Source organism: Helicoverpa zea, chromosome 18 (genome assembly GCF_022581195.2).
Source record: "Helicoverpa zea isolate HzStark_Cry1AcR chromosome 18, ilHelZeax1.1, whole genome shotgun sequence".
NCBI lineage: Eukaryota > Metazoa > Arthropoda > Insecta > Lepidoptera > Noctuidae > Helicoverpa > Helicoverpa zea.
Genome location: NC_061469.1, coordinates 6486295 through 6498826, shown reverse-complemented (window position 1 = coordinate 6498826; position 12532 = coordinate 6486295). Strand labels below are relative to the sequence as shown.

The following is a 12532-nucleotide window of genomic DNA, read 5'->3' as shown; positions in this document are numbered from 1 at the left end:
CCACTTCAAAGAACGTTATCTCTGTCAAAGCCTTATTTTAAATTGTATACAAATAAATTTTCCTCGCTCAGTACTCAATTTATTTACGTATTTAAATTATGACTCTAATAGTGATTAAGCGATGAAAAGACAACAGTGAACTACTCCATACTTCAACACAAAGAAGAATAAACATTTGATCCGAATAATTTATACTGAGAAGTTATTTCGTCAAACTTCGCTACAATGTACAAACTATGTATTGGCTGAATTATAGCAAACCTTGTTCCATTAGTTACTTCAAACAAGTAACTTTGAACTAAAGGGTCTCTTTGAAGCAGATATACCTAATTAATCAGTTAACGTTACCATAGAGTCCCAGAGTACAATAGCACTTCGATATTATCAAGAACCCTTTCTCCCAAAAGTCCAAGTAACAGTTTTGGAATTACTATTTGACAATTTGATGAGAATTGAGTTTCAGGAGTTCATTACTCGTGTACCATACCATTCACGAAAATGTCTTAAACTTTCTACAGTAGGGACCAAATGTTCAAAACAGACAATGGTCCCGGTTTAACCCTAAACAACTTTGACGTGAATTTGATAACTGAAAGTCATTGGCCATTGTTCGCGGGCCGAGCCTGATAATAAAAACATATCCGTAAAAAGCGTCCTGAACAAACAGGAGTGATTTATTTACGGATTATAAAATGAGGAGGCAATTTCGGAGACCCATGGGCAGCGTCCGGGCATAATTGATGATTTTTCTCTTACAAATATTTCTTATTCTTCAAGGATACCTTTCAAAACAGTTTTTTGTCGACAAGATTTTCTTCGAGATAAAAAAGCTATCGTTGGAATCGATAGCATCTTGGGACGAATAGTGTAAATCCAGTAGAAGGTCACACTGTCAGGGACGTAATGAGATCCTAAATTCGGTTCGCATTGTTAACCTAAAGGCCAAGTGAAAGTTACAAAAAAAATATATAGTTATGTTTAGAAAACATAGTTGTCGTTGAAATATGTATTACGAGGTTCGGCATGTTCATTAAAAGTATGAATAAATGCAAAATGTCTTTAAGAATTCTAAAATGTAACTGCTACAACTCAGACGCTGAAAAAGTGGGTTACTTTTTAATTTACAAGAAAATGCTGGTCGAAAAGAATAAAAGAAAAGGCATCCACAAAGGTTTTTCAACTAGCTAAGGTGGAAGTAATTGAGACAAATGATGGGGCCTCGATTTATTACTCATGGTGCGGTGCTACGTGACAGGTGACGTTACCCACTACCTGGCCTTCTGTCCTCACCAATACCCACGTAGACTTTTATTGTAAGGGTGCGACTTACGATATTAACATTACTGTTTCAAATGCCTGTATCGTAGCTAAAGCGTCGCTCACGTATTTGTACCAAGGCCGTGATTCCCTCGAAATGGGATTAAATGATAAATATGGTTAAGCTTAAATTCTTATTCGAAGTATTCTCTATTAGTGGAAAATTCTTCTCTTTCAAAATGTTTTCGGGAAATTTTCCAATAGCTACTTACTGACCTTTTCATTAATGAAAACGGCTAAATAAACTACACAATTCCAATAATCCCTCTATTTAGAGGCTTTTATACGAATCGCAATGACGATTAGAGCTAAATTGTTGTGTGGGCGGTATTTTGTTCTGTTAACATCGCTCCCTTCTGTCCGAACTAAAGTTAGTTATTTAACTCAATTATATGCTATTACTGTACCTGAGAGTTTTCCCAACCAAAACGAACATTCAGGGCTTTGTCTACATACTAAATTATTTTAGAAAATCCGATACATACGCGAACGAACTCCCTGGAAAAGTAAAAGTATCTACTAAAAGATTGCTGTAATTAATTTAAGTGGTCACAAGAATGTCCCACGGGTGTCGTACAACGTCCTTACATTTAAACAGCAGTATTCGATATAGGTTAGCAAGCATTACTGAACATACACTACTATGTATAGTAATAATAGAACAGATTGACGTGCGTGGCAATCAGAATCCATAAATTCATGTTGCTGAAATGCAAAATTGGATAATGGGAACGCTGAATCATTTGGGCTTGTCGACCGCAATTACATCATAACAAAAGCTGCTCAAATTAGGTATAAATACTGTGCTTAAATATGTACCAATTTTTGGTATAATAATTATCATATGAATTTACCCTGTTCACCTGGCACGAGCATCTTCTCACAAAGAGAAGATTGATCACCAAGCTTGCTCAAGTATAGTCGCTTTACGCATTTGTAACCAAGTAAATATAAAAGTGATCTATTACTTATTTCTGAAACACCTATGTATGTACCTAAGAGAAGCAATGATTTATCGGCTTTCAATAATACGTGGAATAGCTGTTAACGGGTTATTTTAAAATTCATAATATCACGCTCGCGACCACGGGTTAATAACGTCGGCTTTGGAAATCAAATTGTAAAGGCAAAACTAGAGCGCTTCCATTAAAAAACAAATATCATAACTATAAAACGCCAGTGCAGTTAATAAAATGTCTACGTGCTCAACTTCAAATTCTGAACAAAATTTCAGAGAACTCAATTTGCTCGTTATGTAAACTGTAACTTTGTGTACCTATATACACTTTATTGTACAAATACAGTGGGTAACTGTGCTTGACAGGGAGTAACATTGTATCATTCTGTGATGTCATAATATAGCTAAGCCTTTTTGGAGTGACGGCGTCCTGCATTTTAATGGGCTATTGATTGTTTGTTAATTTGCCCACAAGACAGTTGGCAGCGATAGGTCAAGCGGCCACTTCGCTCCGCTCGGGAATTAAAAATGTTTTGTTGCGTTTTCGCCAAGAAACGTGCGAGTGAGTGCTCACATACGGATTCAGATGATTCCGGTAAGTGAAAATATTATAAACGAAATGCAAATAATATTTAGCAAGGAGACTCGTTAAGAAATTAAATTCCTCGTTAGTCTTTTCATATTTATTTTAGTGGAAATATTAAACGAAGTCGTGTCGCAGGTGCGTGCAAGTCTTTAAGAAATTCTCTGGTTTAATTAAATTATACAAAATACCATAACATCTTCACCTTATTTATTACTTTTAGTAAGGTTCCCGTTATGATATAATGTTCAGCCTACGTAGTCATTTTATTTCCTTAATGTCGCTTGTTGTTAGAAACTTTTGGCAGTTAGTTGTTGTTGTCTTGAAGTTTAGTTGAACTTTTGGATATGATATTCTTCACTGACTTAGCATAGCAGTTATAGTTCGAGTAATATTTGAATGCCAAAATCAAAAGTTCAAAATTCGTTTCGATATTAAATTGTCTATTTGCTTCAATCACAGAGCCAAGTAGCTTTTTGTTTATTTTGTTAATGGATCGTAAATTTTAGTTAAATCTTTGGTAAATGTTGACTTAGGCACTCTTTATTTTACTAATAGCCTTTATTGATTATTATAAAGCAATATTTTGTGTAACACCTTAGTCATCGTAATTATTTTATGAGCCGCACAGACCATTACTCACGTATTTCATATGGGTGCGTGTTGATAGGAAAACAGAAAGTTCTAATAACATATTCGAAGCGAGACCGAGTTCTGTTATGGAACTAATATATATGAAGTAAAGTTTTCCGAGGAAAGGTCTTGACGTTTTTTCGTTATGAGATAATATTATTTCATACTGGCTGGCTTCAACGCGTTATTTTATTTCGTTCATATATTATGTGACGATGCGTTTTGCTGAATTAACCTTGATTCGGTGCGCTATGATACAAATACATAAGTACATGTTCTCAGACATTAGTCGAAAGTGATGCGTCATTGGACTCATCAAAATGTTCACCAATATCCTATCATGTTAAGTTGCAACTGAATGATGAATTCGCGTGATAACTTATCATAAACGTGTATCTTATTGGCAGTACATGCGTACCTATTAATTCAAGACTACCTAATACAATCCCAGATTCATCATCATCCTCCGAGCCTTTTTCCCAATCATGTTGGGGTCGGCTTCCAGTCTAACCGGATTCAGCTGAGTACCAGTGCTTTACAAGAAGCGACTGCCTATCTGACCTCCTCAACCCAGTTACCCGGGCAACCCGATACCCCTTGGTTAGACTGGTGTCAGACTTACTGGCTTCTGACTACCCGTAACGACTGCCAAGGATGTTCAGTGACAGCCGGGACCTTCAGTTTAACGTGCCATCCGAAACACAGTCATTGGTGTCTAAGATATACTTAGAAAGTACATACAAACTTAGAAAAGCTGCATTGGTACTTGCCTGACTTGGGATCGAACCCGCGCCCTCATACTTGAGAGGTTGGTCCTTTACCCACTAGGCCACCACGACTATATCTATATTAATAATTTCGTCAAAGGGTACGGTAGACTCGATCGAAACCTTATATGAATAACAAAACATAAAAAAATATTAATTTTGAGTCGACAACATATACCCGCAAAATTCGGATTATGGAGAATTTCGTTAAATTTCAATTGCACTGACAAGCAAACCACAGTCGCCATCTTGGGTAGTTAATAAACGTTGCTTAGATACGCATCGCCAACGTTTAGTGAATCTTATCAAAAAATACTTTTCGTCAGTCGTTGACGTTTCGCGAAAATATTGTTTTTGACACTTTTTTATGATATACTTTTTGTTATGTGTTTTTTCTTTAAACCTAATGGTACGTTCACACGCGCGCGTTCAAATCGACATTCAACGGGCACAGTCACGTTCACGAGCGTGTAAACGGTACGCCCGAGCCCGTGAACGCGCCCGTGCCCGTGAACGCCGCGAATCGGTCGAGTGTCGGTTTTTTGGCAAAGTTCAAAGGATGAATGTGCGGGCGCCCGGCGACTGTTTGTTTACACGCGCGCGGGCAGTCAGTCTCTCCTGCGCTTTCGTGACGATTAAACGTTCTAAGAAAGTCGCTACGATCGAAGATAACAACATGGCGGAATGGTTAACGTCGTTCATCATTTTGATTATTTTTCCAATAAAAATAAGTTAAGCCAAAGGCTATGACAGCAACAACACCGAGATCCTCGCTGCTCGCCATTCTTGCACTGACTGACACGACGGCGCGCGTGTGAACAGCTTGAATGTCCGCCTGCCCGCGACGGGCTGCACGCCGCGCAGCCCGCCAGGCAGCCCGCTGGGTTGCGCGGCGCGCGTGTGAACGTAGCATAAGATTGGCCGATTGCGATAAAAACCATAGAAAGAAGAATAATAACCATAACCTCAAAGTCGAAGTTTTAGTTCAAATGTCATTTAGTTGTTCAAATGTCATTGTCATTTACTTTGTTTGGATTACACACATCCTGCCGAAAATCGTAAGTATTTCATAAAATGTTTCGTTGGTCGTGTCTCTGTCTTCGTTTAGTCTTTTGTTTGATGATACCTATATCATTTTGTTAACAGCCGAATCTCCGTGCATTTGGTAAACATTGTCACAATTGTGGAAAGTGGATGGAGCGAAGGGCTCTTCGTAAAGATGGTGTGTAGTATTTTAGTAGGTATGTAGGCAGGTTGTGTTTTTAAGTGAATTTTGTTTTGTTTTCTTCTTAAAGTGTGGATTGTGAGCCTTCTGCATTTAAAAATAAAATAAGTACTTATTTACTTCCAGTGACATGCAATTTTTGTGATGGCAAAATATTTGCAAGAGATGGCAAACAAAAGCAAATGTGCAGTCGATGTGTGGAATGCGACAACATTATACTCGGTAAGCGGCTCAATATTTTTTCTCTATAATTCGACAAATAATAATAAATGACCACACGCATAGCCTGTGTTGAGGTGTCATGAACACATACAGAAACAGACACGATTTTTTCACCGTTTTTCTCGATAATGAAATGAACCCCTTCATGCGCAAGTTCCACTTGAACTTGGCTGGCTCTTATTATACAATAGACATTATTAATTGTATAATATATTTTTGCAGATAATTTCAATTATTGCGAGTGCTGTGGCTGTAAAATGAAAAATAATACTTATTACCAGATAGAGATGTGAGGATATACCTACATACATTCACAATAGTTATTATTATTTGAATATTTATCTAATATATTTTCTCCTTTAAGGTCGATAACGAAGAGTTGAATGTTAGAACTTATGAAAATATTATTTACAACTCATTTCGAGAAGCTGCTCAAGCTCCTTTTTGACGATCAAGAATGGGAAAGATGTTTGAATGAAGCAATTGATTTTAAACTTCCTCGGCAATTATTTCGAGTTCGAAGATTCGATGATGTAAAAATTCAAATTATCAATACCACTGAACAAGGCTTGAAAGGTGATAAATATTTATCGAAAAATGTTATATATAGAGAAATTTTGTGATAATCAACCTCTGATGTATAATAGAGAATATTTTTTTATAAGTACCTTTGCCAAATTCTCGGATAAGTACTCATTGTAAAATTACAATTTACATACTTCCTAATATTATTCTTGATTTAGCCAATTTGGATAAAGAACCACAATTTCATATTTTATTTTTAAAATTAGTAAGTACTTATCTACCTGTCAAAGTAAAGAAAAAGACTGAGTGCTTAAAACAAAGAGGTTTACACAGAGTAAACCTTAAAAATTATATGTTTTGTTAATTTGTGTTATAGTTCGGCCATTCAGAGAATGCGTTCCTGACACGTCGCGATTGAACTGACGACGTAACTTTGCAATGGCGTTGCAGTTACGATAAAAATATTTTTGCTGGTTGTTTACCGTTTTAACAATTGAGGAGCATTAAAACAACATTATTATATCAATAATCAATGAATGTAGTTACGTCGTCAGTTCAATCGCGACGTGTCAGGAACGCATTCTCTGAATGGCCGAACTATAGTTTATTTTGAATGTTAATTTGAAATGAAAATAATTTGTGTAAAAACTTTTGCAGTTTTTATTTATTATATTTATTAAACATAACGAACGAAGCTATACGAATCTATGCCTTGCTTATTCCTTTAATATTTCTTGAGACCCAATGACTACAGAAATTTCTACCTACATTTTGCAATAGACGTGTATTATGAGCCAAATTTCACCCGAGCGAAGCCGGGTTTTCCACTAGTACTAATACAATCCCAGATTAATAGACATAATACGCTATAGTGAAACGAGATATACGATACCTATAATCGCATCAAATCATGCGTATTAAAACAGTTTGAATGACATACGTACAAGTTGTTCGAGTTCAAACCACTTATTCCATTGATAGTTAAATCGATTTCACAATTTAATACAAATTAACTGAGTTATCGGTACCCAGTTAACAGGTATTGTTTTAATGTCTTTGTAGTCGTGATGTGAATGTGACATGATGCTATATATTGTCTAGCAAGTGTTGTTGTAGCAAGCGGAATTTCATTCTTATGCAAATAACTCTGCAACTCTTTTTATAGGAAAAAAGACAGGGTAGATCGACAAGCAAGTAGCAAAAGTGCTACTATAACTTTTTATTTTTCACACCGCTTCACTCCACCAAAGAGCCATGGAACTAAGACCAGGGACGAACTTTAAACCCTTAAGTTTAAAGGTCACCCTGAACCTGCTCTTCCATTCAAAAGCCCCTAACAAAACACGAAACTAACGAAAATCTTTTGCATGCAAACAAAAAATTCAATGCTTTTTCCAATCTTTTTTGCGTAAAGGCTACCTACTATGCATGCACAATGGTCCGTTCCTATGCGCAAACGTAGTCTATGCGAGCTGGTCATCTTGCATTTGTAGCAGCTCAGGAATTGGGTCACAGCGAGGTGGAACGATGCGCGCCGCTTTCCCTATTTGTAGAAGCGGACTATTGAAATATGCAGTTTCTACTTGATTGCCCTTAGACATGTTGTGATACGTACCCAGTTATTGTATATCTGTATATCCAGATTTATTTCAAAGCCCAAGTTAGCTTTAGTGTTTTTTTTTTCGATTGCTAGCTCCACCAACCAATCTTTTAGAGAGTTTTAGAGTTGTATTTCAGTTATGAAATATTCATGAAATAAACTTACCGCTGTCTTACCTCGTACAGTACAAATATGTCGAAGTAAAAGGAAGATGAATGAGAGTTCTTTTACTTGGGGTTCAACTGAAAATTAATACATCGATCATCAAATGTCACATTTATACAAGCTGTTGATTTGCATCCGTGTCAAGGACGTAATTATGCTAATGATTCTCGTCCCAAATCAATAAGAAAATTGGTACGTATTTTTTTGTTTTAATCTTTTTTTTTCGGAATTCCTTCAATGTCATCTAGCCGTATTTGAACTTGACGCGTGTGTTACTGGCCTTAAAACCGTGCTGCGCCCTCACACAAACGCAAACACAAAGCATACGCAACGATTATTCATGATTTTCATTCATAAAATTGGATTACTTCTGAAATACTACGACATTACAATAACAAAAAAAGCAGTACATATTAGCTATTTCCCGTCTACTGTAATTCCAATCGATTATTTACGTATTTTATGACCTCCTCCTGAAGTATGGCACAAATGCAAATCAACACCTTGTATAGGTAGCAGTTGCTTGAAATGATTTTTTGTAGTAACTTCTGAGTATATCCAAAATTTCTCATGAAGCAATGCAACAGCTAGAAAATAACAAGCATATGTTAATATGCATAAATTCTGACGCAGGTTTGCAAACGTATATCATGCTAGGTTCAGGAATACAATGGCCGTGCAATCAAATATGTCAACTTGCTACGAATATACGGGTCACGTTAACAAACTCAGCACAACCTAGTCAGAATATACGTCTGACGTCCATATATGTTGGTAACAGTTGTGTGGTTCAACTTGAGCGGTGAAATTGCTCGTTAGTTCCGTTTCCGGCTTCACTTGAAGGGTTTTTCCTCGCAGCGTTTGCTTTTTGTTTCGCCCCGTTGAAATTCGAACATCAAATGCTATGTGTGTTGAAAGATTATAACAAATCGTTGGCTTTTCTCTTTTCCAACCAACGACTTCATTTGTTTGTTGCCCTCTGGATCAGCTTCTCGTTTCCTACATTACTGAACGTTGTGTCCTTGAAAGTCTCCATTTTCTGCGTTACTGCCCTCCATATATGTTCCGGTCCTCTCATGGCAGCGGTTACAGAGAAACCCTTTAGATAATCACATCTATTAGTCAGCATGAATTATTTAAGTAAAGTTATTCAGTAGCACAGTATTGGTAAGTTAGCATGTGTGAAACTGTCGATATTGTAACGTGCACTTAGGCACAGCCTTATGAAGCCCACTTCCACTAATGATATGGAATTCTGCCAAAATTAATCAGGACTGGAATCAAAGTCGAGTGAAACAAATGTAACCTCAAAGGATGAAAGGAAATGTTAAACCACAGCAATTATATTGAAATGAACGTGTCAAGTTTTCGCTATCGCAATAATGATCCGGGTCAATGGTACTTTATTCGTTATGAACATTATTCAAGACTGGTTCCAGTTTAACCAGAATTTATTTTGAAGTCCTTTTTATAATATTTGTATTTTATTCACATTTTGATCTAGTGTGGTGTGTGGATACATTATGTTAGTACATTTAGCAACACATTTTGTAGACGTTATTGAAATGTTTCTACAATGCTGAAATACGACGTCTTAAAACTTGTAGGCCGAGGCGAAGATGATATGGAATTGTGCCAAAAGTTAATCGCGACAAATGAATCTAAATAAAAAAGTAATCTGATCTACATAACACCAAGAAAAACTGGAGTGATATCAATGACGCAATAACAATGAAAAGAAAGCCACACTGATCTAAATTATGAGTATTATTTGGGTTGCAAATTACGTCCCTCTAACAGAATAAAAGATATTATGACAGGTATAAAAATGGGTCATTGTTGTCTTGTAAACAAATTTCTGTGATCAGCGTCTGGAGGCGCCAAGTTTCCCGGAGCCAAGATAAACACGGTCTATCTTTGCCAAGCCCCTGCCCCCCCCTCCACTACCACAGCCTGCACGATTTATACGTATAGCTGGTGAACCTGTTTATGTAGTTGTTATTAACACTTTAGGGACGGCCAAGGCAGTAAAAAGTAATGGACTATCTCTTGCTCGTGTTATGTGAAATTTCCACTTAGTTGCTACAGGTAATACCAGCTGTTATTACGTTTAATAATAAAGTTCACAGTTATCATATTGTCTTATTCCGCTTTTATTTCGGCGACGCCTGCCTTTCCTTATTACGTCTAGAACGTGATAAAATGAACGGCACAATATGGAAAATATTCTCTATACATTTTTCATTCTAATACATTGCAACGTTATTGCTCAAAATTGCTTTTAGAAATTTCCGCTTCCTGAGCGTTTTAAGCGAAAATCTTGCATACTCAGTGAACAGAAGCTTTCTTTAAGATATATTACCTTTAGAATAACGACCAACTTTAAATGGCTTTATCTATCTTACTAACACTTAGTTTTTATTTGTTTAACAAACCCTTTTAAGACGTACACCTTTTCACATAGAGTGCACTACGGAATTTTAAAATAAAAATATTATACAAAAATAATTGTGTTGCTAAGTGAATTGGAATTTTTGAGGACATATGCGCCTCTTTTTTTGTGCTTTTATGAGACATCTCGTCACAATTTCAGAAGGTGATAGAAAACATTTCATATTTAATGGCTCGTTTTCCTCTATAGGTACTCTGTATGGAACAATTCGAATTTGATCGAACCATTAATAAGAAATATTAAAACCATTTCTCATACTTACCTATTAGAACATGAAAGGTCTCTTGAGAAAAATCATTTTCCATTGTTCTGTCTTCTGAGAGATTGGTCCAAAAATCTTTTCTTTACACGTGTACACATTGTCTACTCACAAATTGTTATCGGATTTCCACATGAACGATTGGACGATTATTGCGAATTTTCTTTGGCAGAAAATAGCACTCGTTGTCCGTGGGTTCCGTACATCGGATATTACAATTGGATAAAAGTCGAATTACTACATACCTTGTGTTCACTTCCCTGAATCTAATACAACATTTTCTGTCAAAGAGAGGTTTTCTTATTCAATAAGATCAATTTGGGTAGATATTTTTATTGTTGAAAGGCTTATTGGTTGGTAAAAGGAAAAAATATCTATTTATATTATTTATGTAGACAGGCTTTTAGCCTACTAATAATAGAGATCAATTAATACCTGTCGTCTGAACTTCGGCACGCAATTGATTGAAACGCTCGACTCTCGATGGGAAATCTCAGAACTCCTGCATTACTCTCTTGATAGCTTATTCCTTTTTAAACCATAATAACCGAAGAAAACCGCACTCTGTGGTTTTACACAAGAACCATTTTGAATAGATAGAATAAACAGATTTATGAAAAAAATCTCATCTAAACTTAAGACAATTTATTTTAATATCTTTACAACTTCTGTTATGATTGCTCTTTAAACACGCAAAGAGGGTACAGCCACATTTGTGAAGAAAACACCGCTATTATGAGTTACACTTCCAGCAAATAACCTATGTATTCGTTTACCTTCGCGTTTATTGTTCCCCTCGGGGCTGAAGCTCCCTTATTGCTAGGGTTCACACACCCCACCCTTTCGCATCAATGTCATGTATTTTCAACTTAGAATCATTCCAATATCGTTTTTATATAGGATTTATCGTTATTAACTTATCCAGGTGAAGGTATAGGTACCAATCAGAACTAAAAGCACAAATGTTAGCTTGAAGTTTACATACTCGTGCAGTCGTGCAATACAATTAATACTAATCCAATTAAAATATCATAACTTTTTAGTATGCATGTAGATAGTAACTTTTGTATGAAAACATTACTCTGCTGTATAATAAATATTGTCTCTCCTCAGGGACGGTCCTATTTCACAATTAGACTCTGAAATATCTGATATTCACTTTAAATATTAAGCTTATTTAATTAATTACTTCTATAGCGGCTTTATTTTATCTCTTAAGATTTTTGCAAAGGGCTTAAAGAGAATGCCGCCGTACCTTAATAAACTAGAGGGGCGGGCTCGTTTATGCAGGCGTATCTGCATTGTGACGGACCTGTTATGGTCTCGAGCACTTCACACACACGCACGCACACACACATCGAAGTCCCTTTGTCTTTATTAAAGAGCCAGGGACTACCATTGTAGTCTCTTCAGAGAAACTTCACTTAATCGGTTTAAACGAGGGATCATTCGTGCTAAACTGATTCCGAGATCACAATAAGTCCTCCATGTATTGTCAGTCCATCTGTCAATCCATTCAACCTTATCTCTCGAAATTCCAATTCCATTAGGATTTCACCATTAGTCATATGAGATCGAGTGCCAACGATATTTGTGTTGATTAGCTCTCCCAATAAATATTTACTGGAGCGTATATTCGCTCATTATACGAATGATCGATATCGTAAATAAAAGATTAGTACAAAAATAAACTTCTTAGTCTGTTTTATTTATAAATGTCCTCAGTACTTCTACGAGAGATCAGATAATATTGAGACCCACCCACATAGCAATAAAGACGCATAAAAGATGGAAATAGTATCGAGTTTTTGTTGTCCTATGTTTAT

The 12532-nt window shown here is 36.2% G+C and overlaps 1 protein-coding gene and 1 long non-coding RNA gene across 2 annotated transcripts in view; both read left to right on the top strand.

The window, feature by feature from the left end:
- LOC124638801 (cytochrome b5 reductase 4) overlaps nucleotides 1–12532 on the top strand; it is a 71265-nt gene that overhangs the window by 18414 nt on the left and 40319 nt on the right. The gene's annotated exons all lie outside the window — the stretch shown is intronic.
- LOC124638805 lies at nucleotides 5323–6527 on the top strand. The gene is made up of 4 exons (XR_006985406.1): nucleotides 5323–5499; nucleotides 5610–5705; nucleotides 5928–5994; nucleotides 6070–6527. It is a non-coding gene; the product is annotated as an uncharacterized LOC124638805 (long non-coding RNA).